This window comes from Triturus cristatus, chromosome 3_1 (assembly GCF_964204655.1).
Source record: "Triturus cristatus chromosome 3_1, aTriCri1.1, whole genome shotgun sequence".
Classification (NCBI taxonomy): Eukaryota; Metazoa; Chordata; class Amphibia; order Caudata; family Salamandridae; genus Triturus; species Triturus cristatus.
In genome coordinates this window covers 763,399,468-763,416,333 of record NC_140583.1, presented here as the reverse complement: position 1 = coordinate 763,416,333, position 16,866 = coordinate 763,399,468, and positions in this window count along the sequence as shown.

Below are 16,866 nucleotides of genomic sequence, written 5' to 3'. Positions count from 1 at the left end.
AAGGCATGAATTGTATAAAAATAAATCTATCTATCTATCTATCTATCTATCTATCTATCTATCTATCTATCTATCTATCTATCTATCTATCTATCTATCTATCTATCTATCTATCTATCTATCTATCTATCTATCTATCTATCTATCTATCTATCTATCTATCTATGTATGCTCCCCCAACACGTGATGCAGTGGCAGCAAGCACTGCATCACTTTGTAGATTTTATTGATGTACAAAAAACTCCATCTAGCACGTCCAATAAAGTGCAAATACAAGTTTGATTTTAAAAAAAGACCTTTCGCGGCCACCGCGTTTTGGCGTGATGCTTTCTACTGGGCCTAATCAACTGTCATGGCATACAATACTCTTATAAAGTCCTATCTCAATTTTATTGCCTCCGTAAAAACACTAGAACGCCTTTCTTCAGTCAAACAGCTCTTTCCAACCCACTTGAGCATCGAATAACTCCTGGTATTTCGTCCCGTACACCCCCAACAAGGCTATGAGGTTCCACAAAGTTTGTATCTTCAAATGTTTTGAACACTATTGTGCCCTTACACTCAATTCTGTAATTTTTCACATTATCATTAAATTAACAAATGCTGTCCCTTTTTTCCCGACTGACTAGACATCCCAAATGTTGCCTCTTGCTTGTAAGACATCATACATAATGTAGCAATAGATTTTCATTATTATACCCTTTGCATAATGTTATAAATATTAATATTCCAATATAAAGTGACCTGTGCTCTTTCTTTGCACATATTGCACATTCCCTTTCGCATATACTGCACATGCCCAAACCTTATCTACTGCCTATGTGTTAAGATGATACACTTACATTATCTTGTTCCCTCTACTAGATGTTGCAGTTTGTCACGTTTTGGCAAGGTGATATAGCAGATACCTTTTATTCAATTATACTAAGACATCTTTCCATATATAGTAGAACTCACAAATACCAACAGTATTGGTTCCAATTCATAGAAAATGTTCAATTCTGGTTCCATAAGGTGCAAAAGTGCTTAGTGCAAAATACCAGCCAATTTGAATCTGCTGATTATTCATATCCCCAAATAAAGCCCAACATGGTTGAACAGAGGAGCCATATAATACCACATTCATCATGTTTTAACTAAAATCGCAAATAGATCTAATCACACATTGAATTTAATCAATTTGCCATTTAGGGTGTTATACATCTGAAGATGTTCAAGATAACATCAATTATGTAAAGTGAATACTACTAAGGGGACTGTTATACAATACTAATACATAATAAAAAAGGTCACGTACTCAATACAATAAAAAAAATGTAAAAAATGGGTTCTGACACCATGTCCAGATGTCAAGGGCAATAATGTCAAAGTCCAAAATGTATGAGGGAAGAAGTCCATGATCAACAGGCATGGATCCCTGGTCACTGATTAGGGATATGTCTAACCACATGTGCAGATGTCAAAGGCATTGGTGTCAGCATCCAAAGTATGTGTGGGGAGGAGTATATGATCAACTGGCTTAGAATATATTTGAGTAGGACACTGCATCTGTACTTCACATAACCATGTTCTATCTAGGGTATCCAGATTGCACTTTTCACGTGGAATGTCTCATCATGGAGCAAACGAGGAAATTTCATAGGAGGATAACTGAATTCCAATGTCATCACAAATAAAGTGCTACATGCTGACATTCATGGTGAATCAATTATGACTATACATCAAGTATACATAAGTAAGCAAATGTTCTCAACGTCAACTCTATAGTCATGAAGATAAGGAGACCATCCCACAGGTAACATGCTCAACTATGGGGTAGGTCAATGTAATCAGTGCTCGTACCATCGTCAGAAAACACAAGCTCAACATAGCCTCATACGCTGATGACACCTTGCTCATCCTCTCCCTCACCAAGGATCCCGACATCACCAGGCGCAACCTGGATGAGCAGCAGCTGCCTGAAGCTCAACTCAGAGAAGACAGAAGTCATCATCCTCGGCTCCACCCCCTCCGCATGGGACAACACCTGGTGTCCTCCCACCCTCAGAAACCCATCCACCCCAACGGACCATGCACGAAACCTCGCCATCATACTCCACTCTTCACCCACCATGAACCACCAGATCAACGATGTGTCCTCCACTTGCTTCAACACCGTCCACATACTTCGCAAGACCTTCAAATGGATCACCCCGACACCAGGAAGACTGTCACCCACGCACTCATCACCAGCAGACTGGACTACGGAAATGCCCTCTATGCCGGAATCAACAAAAAACTCCCCAGCAAACTCCAGACCGTCCAGCATGCTGCAGCCAGACTTATTCTCGACATCCCACGAAATGACCACATCACCCAACAATTCTGCGACCTCCACTGGCCTCCCGTCAAAAGAAGAATAAACTTCAAACTCCTCTCACATGCCTACAAAGTCCTCCATAACACTGGACCCCAATACCTCAACGAGTGAATCTCCTTTCACGCCCCCAAGAGAAACCTCCGCTCTCCCGACATCGCCCTAGCCACGGTCCCTCATATCATCAGGGCCAGAGCAGGAGGCATATCCTTTTCCTACCTTGCGGCCAAGACCTGGAACGAACTCCCCCACTGCATCCGACGATGTCTGACACTGCACCAATTGAGAAAGGCCCTCAAACCTGGCTCTACGAATGACTGACCTACAGAGCTGCTCGCATCCCCCACCTCCACCTCAGCACCTTGAGACCCTCATGAGTGAGTAGTGCGCTTTAAAAAACCCTGATTGATTGATTGATTGACTGGGTGCAATAAATAGCACCTATTATGAGGTGATCCCCTAAAATATAGCAGAGCATGCAGATTTTGGTGCTTACTGCATCAAAAGCAATATGTTCCAGTATTTATCAGGCCTTTTTCCCATATAAATATCTGCAGGTTTGACCTGCTGAAATATATCAGGGATGCAATTTGTATTGCAAAACTCGTAATTGTGATATGTGCTGTAACAGGAAATAATGCACAAGTCAGAAATTATGGCCAACTTCAAATGAGGGCCAGTGTGTTCCTATAGGTTGATCAATACCTTCCTTCCTCCTGTCAGTTTATACCCATAACCCTTCTTTTAGAGACCAGGTGCGTTGACGACTCCATGCAGTACTTAATTTGTACAAGAAAGAGCGCCGGCGCCTGAAGCTCTGCTCAGTAGCCCGCCGGTTCAATTAAACATCTATCCATTGAATATCAAGGCTGGTAGTCTTAAATCCAGCTGATGGCTATTTAATCCATTATCGGACACTCCCTGTCCCTTTATCTCATTCTTGTAGGTTCCTGCTTTCTCAGTTTGTGACGGGTTTGCCTTCTTTCTCTTCTTGTCTTTCCGATCAGTATGTTTTTCCCTTTCTTGCTCTCGGAAAAAATAAGTGCTGGTCCCCACATATAAGTGCTAGTGCCTCCCACCGGCCAACAACGGCTCAAATTAAGCACTGACTCTGTCATTGTCTCCGGATCCCAAATGCTCTGAGTGTTGGATTTTCCTTTTGTAAACTAATGCAACTTGTTTCTTTATTCCACTGTTACCAGCCAGTTAAAACTTTCCTGGCTTGGCATAGTGATCAAACCTGTACAATCTTTAATATTAATATCACCTGCCCTGTGGAACAGGCGGTAGCGTTCAACACTGTTTTACTCTGAAATTACAGGGTTAGTGACCCCCAGTGGTGGGTCAAGCGATACATTGGTAAGAGTATGGCTGGATGACGCAAACACTCCCTGTTGACGAATTAGGTGCTCTGGAAGTCATGACTTTGCATCCGAGCAAGGTATCAGTCTTTGGAGGGGGGTACTTTAAGTACCAATAATTGGGTAGCTTGTTGCTTCCAAATTGCAGAAGTCCGATATATAGTGTTATGTTACAAGATATTATTTTTATAAAACCGAGACAATGGTATTGCAGCACTTGTGGTAAATCGTCTGGTCGCTAGCTTTACTTGGCTTTTTTCCCAACTATGCACTTTTCTCAGATGGTTTTTAAATTCAGATGCTGACCAGACTTTCATGGTATAGCTTTTCTCACTCCCCAGCTGCAGCTGAATCCTGCCAGTCTAAGGTTGTAAGGAAGTTCCCCTCTACCTTAGGAGCAGGACTATTCAGTGCTTAATTTGAGCCAGTGGTTTCCAGTGCTCGGCTCCGGCACTTAATTCCCAACACTGCCACTAATGACAGACCACCACATGGTAGCGCTGTCTGTCTAATTTTGAGAAGAGTTTAATAAATGGGATCCAGAGCTTGCCACTAAAGCGTTTCCACACCCCATCAGGGTTACAAGCGCTAAATAAATGCAAATCTTTTTCCCTTTTCTACCCCTCCCCAACCATTCTCAATCCAAATAACTGACAAACATATCCACGACTCAAATTAATTTCATGTTTCTCCATACTAATTCAACACTAATCCTTATGGGTTCCAGAGTAGCGTGCTACTCACCACAAAAAACGCTTCAAAACCCCATCAGGGTAGCAAGTGCTATATAAATACAAACCTATTTCCCTCTTCTAACCCGCCACTTACCCTTCTCTATCCAAATAACTGAATAACATATCCACCACTCAAATGACTTCATACTTCACTATATTAATTTTCAGCACTAATCCTTTATGGGTTCCGGAGTAGCGTGCTACTCACCAGAAAAGCTCTTCAACACCCATCAGGGGTAACTGGTGCTATATGAATGCAAACCTTTCTTCCCCTTCTATCCCTCCACTATACTTCTCACTCCAAATAACTGACTAATATCCACCACTCAAATTACTTTCATATTTCACCATACTAATTCACCACTAATCCTTTATGGGTTTCCGGAGTACCGTGCTTCAACACCCCATCAGGGGTAACAAGCGCTATATAAATACAAACCTTTTTCCCTCTTCTATCCTTCTGCTATCCTTCCGAATCCAAATAACTGACTAACATGTCCACCACTTAAAATTTACTTGCATGTTTCACTATACTAATTCAACACTAATCCTGTATGGGTCCCGGAGTAGCGTTCTACTTGTTGATAAAGTGCTTCGATGCCCCGTCAGGGGTAGTAAGCGCTATACAAATGCAATTACAATGCAATATAATACCAAGTGGCTCAAAGGCTACTGCACCGAGGAGGGTTGGAGCCATAGGTCCACATACAACAAGACAGTGCATGATAATAAATGCACATGCAATTCCGCATCAGTGTTGAGGCCCCAAGTGGTCTCCATGCCCAATGTCACAATGAGCTTGGACTCCTCTCTTCTCAATTCCTTTTCCCTATCTCCTCCTTGTGCATTCATCTTTACATGCTTTATTCCATAAAATTTGAAGCCTGCCAATGATCGATCATGGTGTTTTACAAAATAACAGGCCATAGGGTAACTCCAACCCCATTCTTTATGGCTCGCATATATTGCCGTAACCTGACCGTCAATCTGTTGATAGTGCTACCAATGTATAGCTTGTTGCAGTCCCGTTTTAATCCGTGTACCACATAATCAGTGTAACATGTTATCCGGTACTGAATCGTAATAATACGGCCCTTATGAATGATATGATTTTTAGCTGAATCCATGTTGACAGGCCTTACAGGAATTCCATTTAATAATTACCTATCCCGCCCCATGTGGGCCAATTATATGTAGAAAAAACCTATTGGAATATTATTTTCTCAAAATAAAAAAATGATATCTTAGCTCTTTTGCATTCCCACTCGGGTGTCTTCTGTATACAATCTGTAAAGAAACAAATAGAGATTGACAGTCTTTGAATCTGTATACAAAGATAGTAATTGTATCTCATTTTTTTTATTATGAGAAAATATTATTCCGATAGGATTTTTCTACACATGATTGGCCCAATGGGGCGGGATAGGCACCTATATATTTACAAATAGGTTCATTATTGGCCCAATGGGGCGGGATGTGTCTATTCATACAGGCCAAGGAATATAAACACTGTATAGTCGTTGCAAAATAGTTCATTCTGTGATACAACTAAGTGTTCTGATTTCATTGATTTAAATGATTCAAATGATGACAAATGGTGCAGTTTGCATGGTCAATTCTATCTTCGTAATGTTATCAATCTTTATATGAGCATATGCCCAATGGGGCTTGATCGTTTTAGTGATTTATAAATTAGTGATTAACCACAGCCGTCGAAGGGCTTAACTACGCGCAAGCTCAACCATTATTAGTTCAATTACATATTTATACATGAATGTAAACATGTGTATTTTTGTTTCGAAAATTGTGAAAAATATGGCAAGAGTTTGCACATTATAAAATGGCTGCAGTGTTTACTCACAAACTGTTGAAGTTGTGAGTCCATTTTATATGTTGCGTGCGTATTAAAGGAAGGCTGTTGCAATATGCAGGCATCATGAGAAAGGCTCTGCGGGAGCCGAAATGTGTCTGACGCTTTTATGTTTGCAATGAAGATTTAAATAAATTGACTATTCAGCACTACGTGCCGTTTCTCTGTGGATGTATACAGAGGATTTGTTTATATATATATATATATATATTTATTCATGTGATCAAGGCCTTTCTTGGGCCGAAACGCATCATGGCGGTGCGTGATGCTTCAATAGATTAAATAAATACCTTTTGCACGCAGAAGTTAGGGTCCGTTTTCGTCTTTCCGGCATTGCGATGTTTGAGATGGAGTTCTTCGCAGATATATTTATTATATGTACCAACAATTGATTCCTCTCACAGCAGGCTCACTGACCGGTGCTAGTCTGCGGATAGGAATCGAATTCCGCTTTAATTTTACCAACGTGTTTCGACCAGATCGATCTTGTTCACTGCGAACAAGACCAATCGGGTCGAAACGCGTTGGTTGTAATTGGTGAAGGGGACAGTGATGGCCATGATCTGGATTAAATAAGCCTTTGAACTACAATTCCTGGAGCGCTAGTCAAATCTTTTTGTTGGTAAAAAAAAAAATTATATATATTATATATATATATTTACTGAAAAAAAACATAGGTTTCAGAGTCGTTATAGTTAGAAATTAGCATTTAAAAAAGCTTTGAAATTCACTCAAAAAACCATAGGTTTCAGAGACGTTATAGTTAGAAATTAGCATTTAAAAAACCTTAGAAATTCACAGAAAAAAACATAGTTTTCAGGGGTGTTATAGTTAGCTGGCCATTTCACTCGTACAAAACCATAGCAATTCCTCCGTTATAGTTAATTCTGCTAACTATAACTCACGCGCCCGCAATGCACTGCTGATGATGTCACATATTGCATCATTCATGACATGGTCAGTGACATCACTGATGACATCACTGATGACATCTCAAATGACATCGGTGGGTGCGCGGATTCTAGCCGCTATTTTAGAAAAGGCGTGAAGGATCCGTGTACGGTGTGCGACGGCTGCGTGTTTTTCAGTTACATCATATACATTTAATATTACGTGATGTGCGCGATTGGTATGCGACCAGTCCGCGACTCCTGCTCCTGCGCATTCGCGCACATGTACATTGCGGTATGAGATGCTTGCGCGGTGGTGGATCCCGCGTGACATCATATACGTGCCGGGGCGCGCTGGGTGCGTGACTCCCGCAAAGAAAATGTATGTTCCAAAATGATATGTATGTGTCTTTAATATACATATTAGGGCAAGAGATTATCTAAGATAGTCATAAAAATACCATATTTGTACTTATATTAAACTTATATTATTTTTTAATATGTTTTCGCGTAGTCGGGTGCGTGCATCGTGAGTGCAGAGTACCAGGTCAGCAGAGGTACTGTAGAGCCAGAGAAACCAGGTCAGCAGAGCCGTTGTAGAGCCAGAGAAAAACAACAGTAGAGCTGCTCTAGAGCCTAAGAAGCAGGTCAGCAGAGCTGCTCTAGAACCAGAGACCCAGGTCAGCAGAGCTGCTCTAGAGCCAGAGACCTAGGTCAGCAGAGCTGCTCTAGAGGCCGAGAACCAGGTCAACAGAGCTGCTGTAGCGCCAGAGAAACCAGGTCAGCAGAGCTGCTTTAGAGGGAGAGAAGCAGGTCAGCAGAACTGCTTTAGAGCCAGAGAACCAGGTCAGCAGAGCTGCTCTAGAGCCAGAGAACCAGGTCAGCAGAGCTGCTCTAGAGCCAGAGAACCAGGTCAGCAGAGCTGCTTTAGAGCCATAGAACCAGGTCAGCAGAGCTCTTTAGAGGGAGAGAACCAGGTCAGCAGAGCTGCTTTAGAGCCAGAGAACCAGGTCAGCAGAGCTGCTCCAAAGCCAGAGAACCAGGTCAGCAGAGCGCTTTAGAGCCATAGAACCAGGTCAGCAGAGCTGCTTTAGAGCCAGAGAACCAGGTCAGCAGAGCTGCTCTAGAGGTAGCGAACCAGGTCAGCAGAGCTGCTCTAGAGCCAGAGAACCAGGTCAGCAGAGCTGCTTTAGAACATAGAACCAGGTCAGCAGAGCTGCTCTAGAGGCAGAGAACCAGGTCAGCAGAGCTGATTTAGAGGGAGAAAACCAGATCAGCAGAGCTGCTTTAGAGCCAGAGAACCAGGTCAGCAGAGCTGCTTTAGAACCATAGAACCAGGTCAGCAGAGCTGCTTTAGAGCCAGAGAACCAGGTCAGCAGAGCTGCTTTAGAGCCAAGGGACCAGGTCAGCAGAGCTGCTCTAGAGGCAGAGAACCAGGTCTGCAGAGCTGATTTAGAGGGAGAGAACCAGATCAGCAGAGCTGCTTTAGAACCAGAGAACCAGGTCAGCAGAGCTGCTCTAGAGCCAGAGAACCAGGTCAGCAGAGCTGCTTTAGAGCCATATTACCAGGTCAGCAGAGCTGCTTTAGAACCAGAGAACAAGGTCAGCAGAACTGCTTTAGAGCCATAGAACTAGGTCAGCAGACCTGCTCTAGAACCAGAGACCCAGGTCAGCAGAGCTACTCTAGAGCCAGAGACCCAGGTCAGCAGAACTGCTTTAGAGCCATAGAACCAGAGAACCAGGTCAGCAGAGCTGTTGTAGAGCCAGAGAACTAGGTCAGCAGAGCTGCTCTAAAGTCTAAGAACTAGGTCAGCAGAGCTGCTCTAGAGCCAGAGAACCAGGTCAGCAGAGTGGCTATAGAGCCAGAGAAACCAGGTCAGCAGAGCTGCTTTAGAGGTAGAGAACCAGATCAGCAGAGCTGCTCTGTAGCCTAAGAACTTGGGGGCATATTATCAAGAACGGCGTTAAAATTATCGCCGCTTTAGAGGCAGGAAACTGCTGCTAAAGCGGCGATAATGGGCTTGATAATATGCCGCAGAGAATTCCAACAGAAGCCCATGTTCTCGTGTGTACATGAGCTTCTATTGGAATTCACAAGGGCATATTATCAAGCCCATCATCACCGCTTTAGCGGCAGTTTCCTGCCGCCAAAGCGGCGATAATTTTAACGCCGTTCTTCATAATATGCCCCCAAGTTCTTAGGCTACAGAGCAGCTCTGCTGATCTGGTTCTGTAGAGCCAGAGAAACCAGGTCAGCAGAGCTGCTTTAGAGGGAGAGAACCAGGTCAGCAGAGCTGCTTTAGAGCCAGAGAACCAGGTCAGCAGAGCTGCTCTAGCTGACACTGACTGACTGACACTGACTGACTGACACTGACAGATTGACACTGACTGACACTGATTGACTGACACTGACTGACACTGACACTGACTGACACTGATTGACTGACACTGACTGACTGACAATGACTGACACTGATTGACTGACACTGACTGACTGACACTGACTGACTGACACTGACTGACACTGATTGACTGACACTGACTGACTGACTGACACTGACTGACTGACACTGATTGACTACTCTCTACTACTCTACTACTCACTCTCTACTACTCTCTACTACTCTCTCTCTACTACTCACTCTCAACTACTCTCTACTACTCACTCTCTACTACTCTACTACTCTCTACTACTCACTCTCTACTACTCATTCTCTACTACTCACTCTCTAGACTCTCCACTACTCACTCTCTTCTACTCACTCTCTACTATTCACTCTCTACTACTCACTCTTTACTATTCTCTACTACTCTCTCTCTACTACTCACTCTTTAATACTCACTCGCTACTACTCTCTACTACTCACTCTCTACTACTCACTTTCTACTACTCTCTACTACTCTCTACTACTACTCTGTACTACTCACTCTCTACTACTCTCTATTACTCACTCTACTACTCTCTACTGCTCGCTACCACTCACTCTCTACTACTCTACTACTCACTCTCTACTACTCTCTACTACTCTCTCTCTACTACTCACTCTCTACTTCTCACTCTACTACTCTCAACTACTCACTCTCTACTACTCACTCTCTATTATTCACTCTCTACTACTCACTCTCTACTACTCACTCTACTACTCTCTACTACTCACTCTCTACTACTCGCTCTCTACTACTCTCTACTACTCACTCTCCACTACTCACTCTCTACTACTCACTCTCTACTACTCACTCTCTAATACTCTCTCTACTACTCACTCTCTACTACTCTCTCTACTACTCACTCTCTACTACTCTCTATTACTCACTCTACTACTCTCTACCACTCACTCTCTACTACTCTACTACTCACTCTCTAATACTCTTTACTACTCTCTCTATACTACTCACTCTCTACTACTCATACTCACTCTCTACTACTCTCTACTACTCACTCTCTACTACTCACTCTCTACTACTCTCTACTACTCACTCTCTACTACTCACTACTACTCACTCTCCACTACTCAGTCTCTACTACTCACTCTCTACTACTCTCTAGTACTCACTCTATACTACACACTTTCTACTACTTGCTCTCTACTACTCTCTACTACTCACTCTACTACTCACTCTCTACTACTCCCTACTACTCACTCTCAACTACTCCACTACCCTCTACTACTCACTCTCTACTACTCACTCTCTACTACTCTACTACTCCCTACTACTTTCTCTCTACTACTCACTCTCTACTACTTACTCTCTGCAACTCTCTACTACTCACTCTCTACTACTCTCTCTCTACTACTCACTCTCTACTACTCTCTACTCCTATCTACTACTCACTCTCTACTACCCACTCTCTGCTACTCTCTACTACTCACTCTCTACTACTCTCTACTACTCACTCTCTACTACTCACTCTATTACTCTCTACTATTCACTCTCTCTACTACTCTCTATTACTCTCTACTACTCACTCTCTACTCTCTACTCTCTATTACTCATCTTCAACTCTCTACCTCCCTACCTCTCTCTACCTCTCTCTCTACTACTCTCTATCTTTTTACCTCTCTACCGCTTCCTCTCTACCTCTACCTCTCTACCTCTACACCTCTGCCTCTCTACCTCTCTCTACCTCTCTCTACACGCACACATATGCACATATATATATGCATATGCATTTATATATTTGTATGTGTATATATATATATACATACATATATAAACATATATATAATCTGCATATCTATATAAATACAAATATAAATGCATGCATACATATACATATATGCATACATATGCATGTTATGTACATGAAAGTTTGAAAAACACTAATGAAAGCAAAGCTAAAAAACCACCTAATTACAACCAGAATAGCTTAAACTTAAACGAGGGCAAGACCTATTGCATTTTCAATGCTTGATTACTTTGGTTCCATCAATAAGGCATTCAGATGTGTCACACATTTGCCATAAATTCTGAATGTTAGCACTCTAGTTGCTCATTAAATCACTGTAGTAAAGCTACTGCTCACCAGGGAAGTCTGATGCTGGTATTCAAAGTGCATGTTTCAGTCTGCATGTCAGAATTTTTTTATGAAATAGAAGAGGATTTGAGAAGTCAAAATGTGCCCTAATTTTTCTTTCTGCAGCACTAATCATAATTTCTATGGCAAAATGAACCCCCTCATTTTGTTCCTTTGCAAATTAAATTTTCTAAGTGTTCCCACTTTATTCCAATCAAGATGGCTTCAGGTGTGCCATACTTTTGTAATAAGTAAGAGTGTTAGCGCTCTAGTTGTTCTTTAGAACTCTCTGGGACATTCTGTCATTGGGCTATACTTGGGCTACATCTGGGTGATATTTGTGCTACATTTGGGCTCTTTTGCCTCTGGTGGCCATCTTGGGAGACTTATTTGTTATGAAGTTTCCTAATTTCCTCATTTACTCCAGTCTCCTCAGTAGGAATACATTCAGTTTTTTACTTTGATTCCATCAAGAAGGCATTCAGATGTGTCACACAGTTGCCATAAATTCAGAATGTTAGCACTCTAGTTGCTCATTAGATCACTGTAGTAAAGCTACTGCTCACCAGGGAAGTCTGCTGCTGGTATTGAAAGTGCATGTTTCAGTCTGCATGTCAGAATTTCTTAATGAAATAGAGGAGGATTTGAGAAGTCACTCAAAATGTGCCCTAATTTTTCTTTCAGCAGCACTAATCATACTTTCTATGGCAAAATGAACCCCCTCATTTTGTTCCTTTTTAAATTAAATGTTTTAAGAGTTACCACTTTATTCCAATCGAGATGGTTTCAGGTGTGCCATACGTTTGTCATAAGTAAGACTGTTAGCGCTCTACTTGTTCTTTAGAACACTCTGGGAAGCTGCAGAAGAACACAAAGGAATCAACTGACAGTCTCTGCCCTTGTTGGATGTACATGTTTTACTGAGAATATCAGACTTCATTCTCACATGACTGAGAAAGATAATGTGAATTTACAGAAAATATGCTCTCAGTTTAGCTTATAGATCACCTTCCAAACCTCTGTGGGAAAAGCATGAGAAAATAGTTTTCTCTCAAACATGATTCATGATATCCCAGCAGAAGGCTTTTTCACATGGTAAAATCACCTTAGAACACACCACAATTCCTAAAATGAGTATGGTACCATCAACAAATGATTTATAATGTAACTAAAGTCTTAAAACCTTCTATTAACTGCAATGCTTTTTAATGAGGTACTGTCATGTATATTGGTCCCAAGATGGCTGCCAACACTTCTTGGATGAAGTGCTGACAGCCAATCAGATCTCACGATGAGCTGTGTGGTTAGGCTCCGCCCAGATACATATGTGATTTTGATTTTGATTTTCTCAGGAACTACTGAACGGATTTACACCATTTAAGCAAAAGGCACAACTCTGAACCAAGGTCTACCTTTCTGCCAAATTTGGTGTAATTCCGTTCAGCAGTTCGGGCTGTAGCTGCGACTAAAGGTCCCTATGGAAAATTGTATGGGGAAAACACCTTTTGGGACCCCCTTTCTTCTCGGCCCCCGCTTGACGAATCACCCCGAGACTTTTAGGATAGGAGCAGACTGGAGCGGGCCACGAGTTTTGAAAATTTCGAGAAGATTCGTCAACCGGCGCCAAAGTGATTCCAAATAGAATGTTGCGGATTTCCTATGGATAATTGGTCCTAACTATAACTACCTACTGGCAACCGCCAGTAGGTAATATATATATATATATCTCCTGATTACCACGTTTGCTAGCCTCGGTAATCCTCCGGACCTTCACAAAGCAGGTACATGAACCAAAATAAAGGTGCAAGTTTGATTTTATTTGCCAAAAGCGACGGCCATAGCGTTTCGGCTCCTCAGAGCCTTGCACACATGACAACGTCTCATACAATGTGACGGATTTTTAAAGTGCCAGTGCAAATTCCAATTAACATCACGTGGGGGGGATTTCATTGCCACTGAAAAAATGCTACAACCTAGTGGGGCAACATAATTACATGAACATCCCAAAGTATCGCATATTTACCTATTGCATCATAAACAATAATGAAGTGCAATCAAGGCTTAAATGCCAATTCGATCAACATCAAATAGGTATGAAATAACAGCATATACAATGACTGATAGCTGCTGACTATTAGTGCTACCATCTATAGGGCAATGTACATGACGTAAAACCATCAATTGGTGGTAAAAACAGTCCTCCCCCTGTTCGATGAAAACAAGTTACAGTGCAGGATTAAAAGTGTACTAGTGCTTGTAATAATGGTTGAAAGAACTAAAATATCAGAAATGTGCATCCTCAAGTAGTTCTTGTGTGTTGGTGCATCTCATAAAAACGATATTGCTAAAAACAAATTCATTTTGTGCAATTGAATATTGATAAAATCAATAATAGATGCAATGTATACGGAGCCAGAGTTTGGTAGTAAGTCACTAGTCCTCATATAAAGTTTAGTTTAGTTTTCCACAAGGCTCCCAAAGTCAAAATTACCTCAAATTATCCCAAGTTGTAGTTCAAAGCATAGGGACAAATTCAGATGTGCAAAAATCCTGCATACAGTCCAATTTATCTGTAATAAATAGCATAATAAATAACAAATAAATAACCATAAAATAGAGGAATAAATATATTAAGATCAATGCCTATACAACTATAAATTGTTATATATACATCTGATCCAATGTCCTCATTGCAGCTTTTTGGATTAACTCTTGTATGGAGTGCAATCCTGGGCCTCATACATCTGCTCCTCACGTGAGGTAACTGTCACAGTATATTAGGCATAAAATTAGCCTAAACAAGTATGTAGGTCCTCAGTAATGTTAAGACCTGATGGGGATTTTGTATCAAGTTGGAGAATGTAGCGTGTCTCAAGTCTACGTAAACAAGATTCTCTATCCCCACCCCTCCTGCTAGGCACAATAGTGTCAATAACATAATATTTAAGACCCCTAATGTCGCTATTGTGGACTTCTCTAAAGTGTCTTGCAACAGGATAGGTGTTATCCTGATTGGAGATTGCACGTAAATGTTGAAGTATACGCTTGTGTGCAGCCAATTTCATACTGCCTACATAACTGAGATTACATATATATATATATATATTCACTGGAAAAAAAAAGGTTAAAGAGACGTTATAGTTAGGTGAAAATGTCAGTTAAAACATGAAGTTGTAAACAAATAAAACCACAAATAAAACCACTGAAATTCACCCATTATAGTTATCTCAAGGAAGTACAACTCGTGCCCAAAGGTAACTATGACTCACATCTTTGCCATGATCAGCTAATTACCCCACATTCCACATCACTCATTACATCTTTATGACATCATTGATAATATCACTGCAACATTCGCAAACATTATTATTAATGGGAAAACTGTGCATGGCTGGTGCAATTTATAGTTACCTTAGGGCATGAGTTATAGTTCCTCGGGATAACTATAACTGGTTAATTGCAGTGGTTGTGTTTGTTTAAAACAGCATGTTTTAACTGAAATTTTCACACCAATATACCCTGTCACTGAAGGTGGCTATTTGCAATGTAAATGTGTAGATTATACAAGAGAATAATGCTGTCATTCCCAGTAATGCTGCCTAGTGGCTGTTATGTGGACAGACCCTGTGTCTGGGGTTGCTAGGTGATTTAGTTCCTTAATTTCAATATGGGCATTGTTGGACTTGGCCCTCTCTGCATGGTCACACCCAAACTGTCTTCATCCCGCTGTCTTTCTGAGTTCATTTTTATTGGCATTAGCACTCTGAGCACTTTACCGCTGCTAACCATTGCTAAAGTGGTTTTGCTCTCTCCCTAAAACCTGGTAAAATTGGCCTACCCTTGATAGGTGCATTTAATTTTCTTATAGGTCCCTAGTACATGGTACTATATGTACCCAGGGCCTGTCTATTAAATGCTACTGGTGGGCCTGCAGCATTAATTGTGCCAACCACTAAAGTACCACTTCAAAACATGTCTCATGCCTGCTATTGCAGCCTGTAGTGCAGTTTTAAACTGACAATTTTACCTGACCAAATACACCTTTTTGCCAGGCCTAAACATTCCTTTTAAATACATATGCCATCCCTATGGTAGACCCTAAACAGCCCATAGGTCAGGATGCATTGTATTGTATTTAAAAAGTAGGACATCGTTTTTAAGTTGAACATGTTCTGGTAGTGAAAAACTCCTAAATAAAATGTTCACTACCGTAAGGCCTTCCTTTCTTATAGAGGAACATTAGGTTACCTTATTACTCTTAATAAGTGCTGACGTTTGATTGGGAGCAGGTAGAAATGTTCTTTTTTAGACTCAAATAAATTGTAATTGAGAAGATTCTTAAATGGTAAAGTCGATTTTAGATTAGAATTAAAAGAAATCCACTTGCCATTTTCCTGCCATAAACTTTCTGGGGCTCTTAGGAGTTTCCAGCTGTGTAGGCCTGTTGATTGCTTCCCCATCAGTCTTGCATATTGGGCCCAGACAATGAACCATAGGACGTGGGTGTAGCTGGGAGGGAGCCATCCCGATAGGATAGTTGGGATGAAGCTGTTCCATGTTCCACTTACATTTCAAAGGGCTGCTTCCAGCACACTCACAAAGGAATATGACACCAACCTTTTGTCACTTTAGACCTCTTGAAGCCTGGGCAGAGGAAGAAAGGGCAAGGAAGGAACTTTCCAGAATCGGATGTGGGGGGTGGACTAGAAGTTTTCCCCACTTTAAAGGGAGGCACCAAGTATAAAAATCAGTCCTCCTGAGCAACTCTTCACTACACTCTTGGGCATGTGGACATTACATGAGAAGGACTGCCTTGTTCACCAGAGGACTCTCCTGCTGCTTGATGCCTGTCTTGTTCCCCAGAGGACTGTCCTGCTGCTTGAGGCCTTCCTTGTTTTTAAGAGGATTGCCCTGCTGCTATCAGAATAATGCCCTGCTTCTTGAGGTGTGCCTTATTCCCCAGAAGACTGCCCTGTAGCTTGAGGCATGCCTTGTTCTTCAGAAGACTGTCCTGCTGCTTGAGGCCTCCCCTGCTCTCTGAGGAGGAAGACTGAACATGCTCCCTTCATCCCAGGCATACCATAGTTACTCCAAGGCTTAATTGGCTGACCACCTGTTCAGAGCTACACAGACACAACA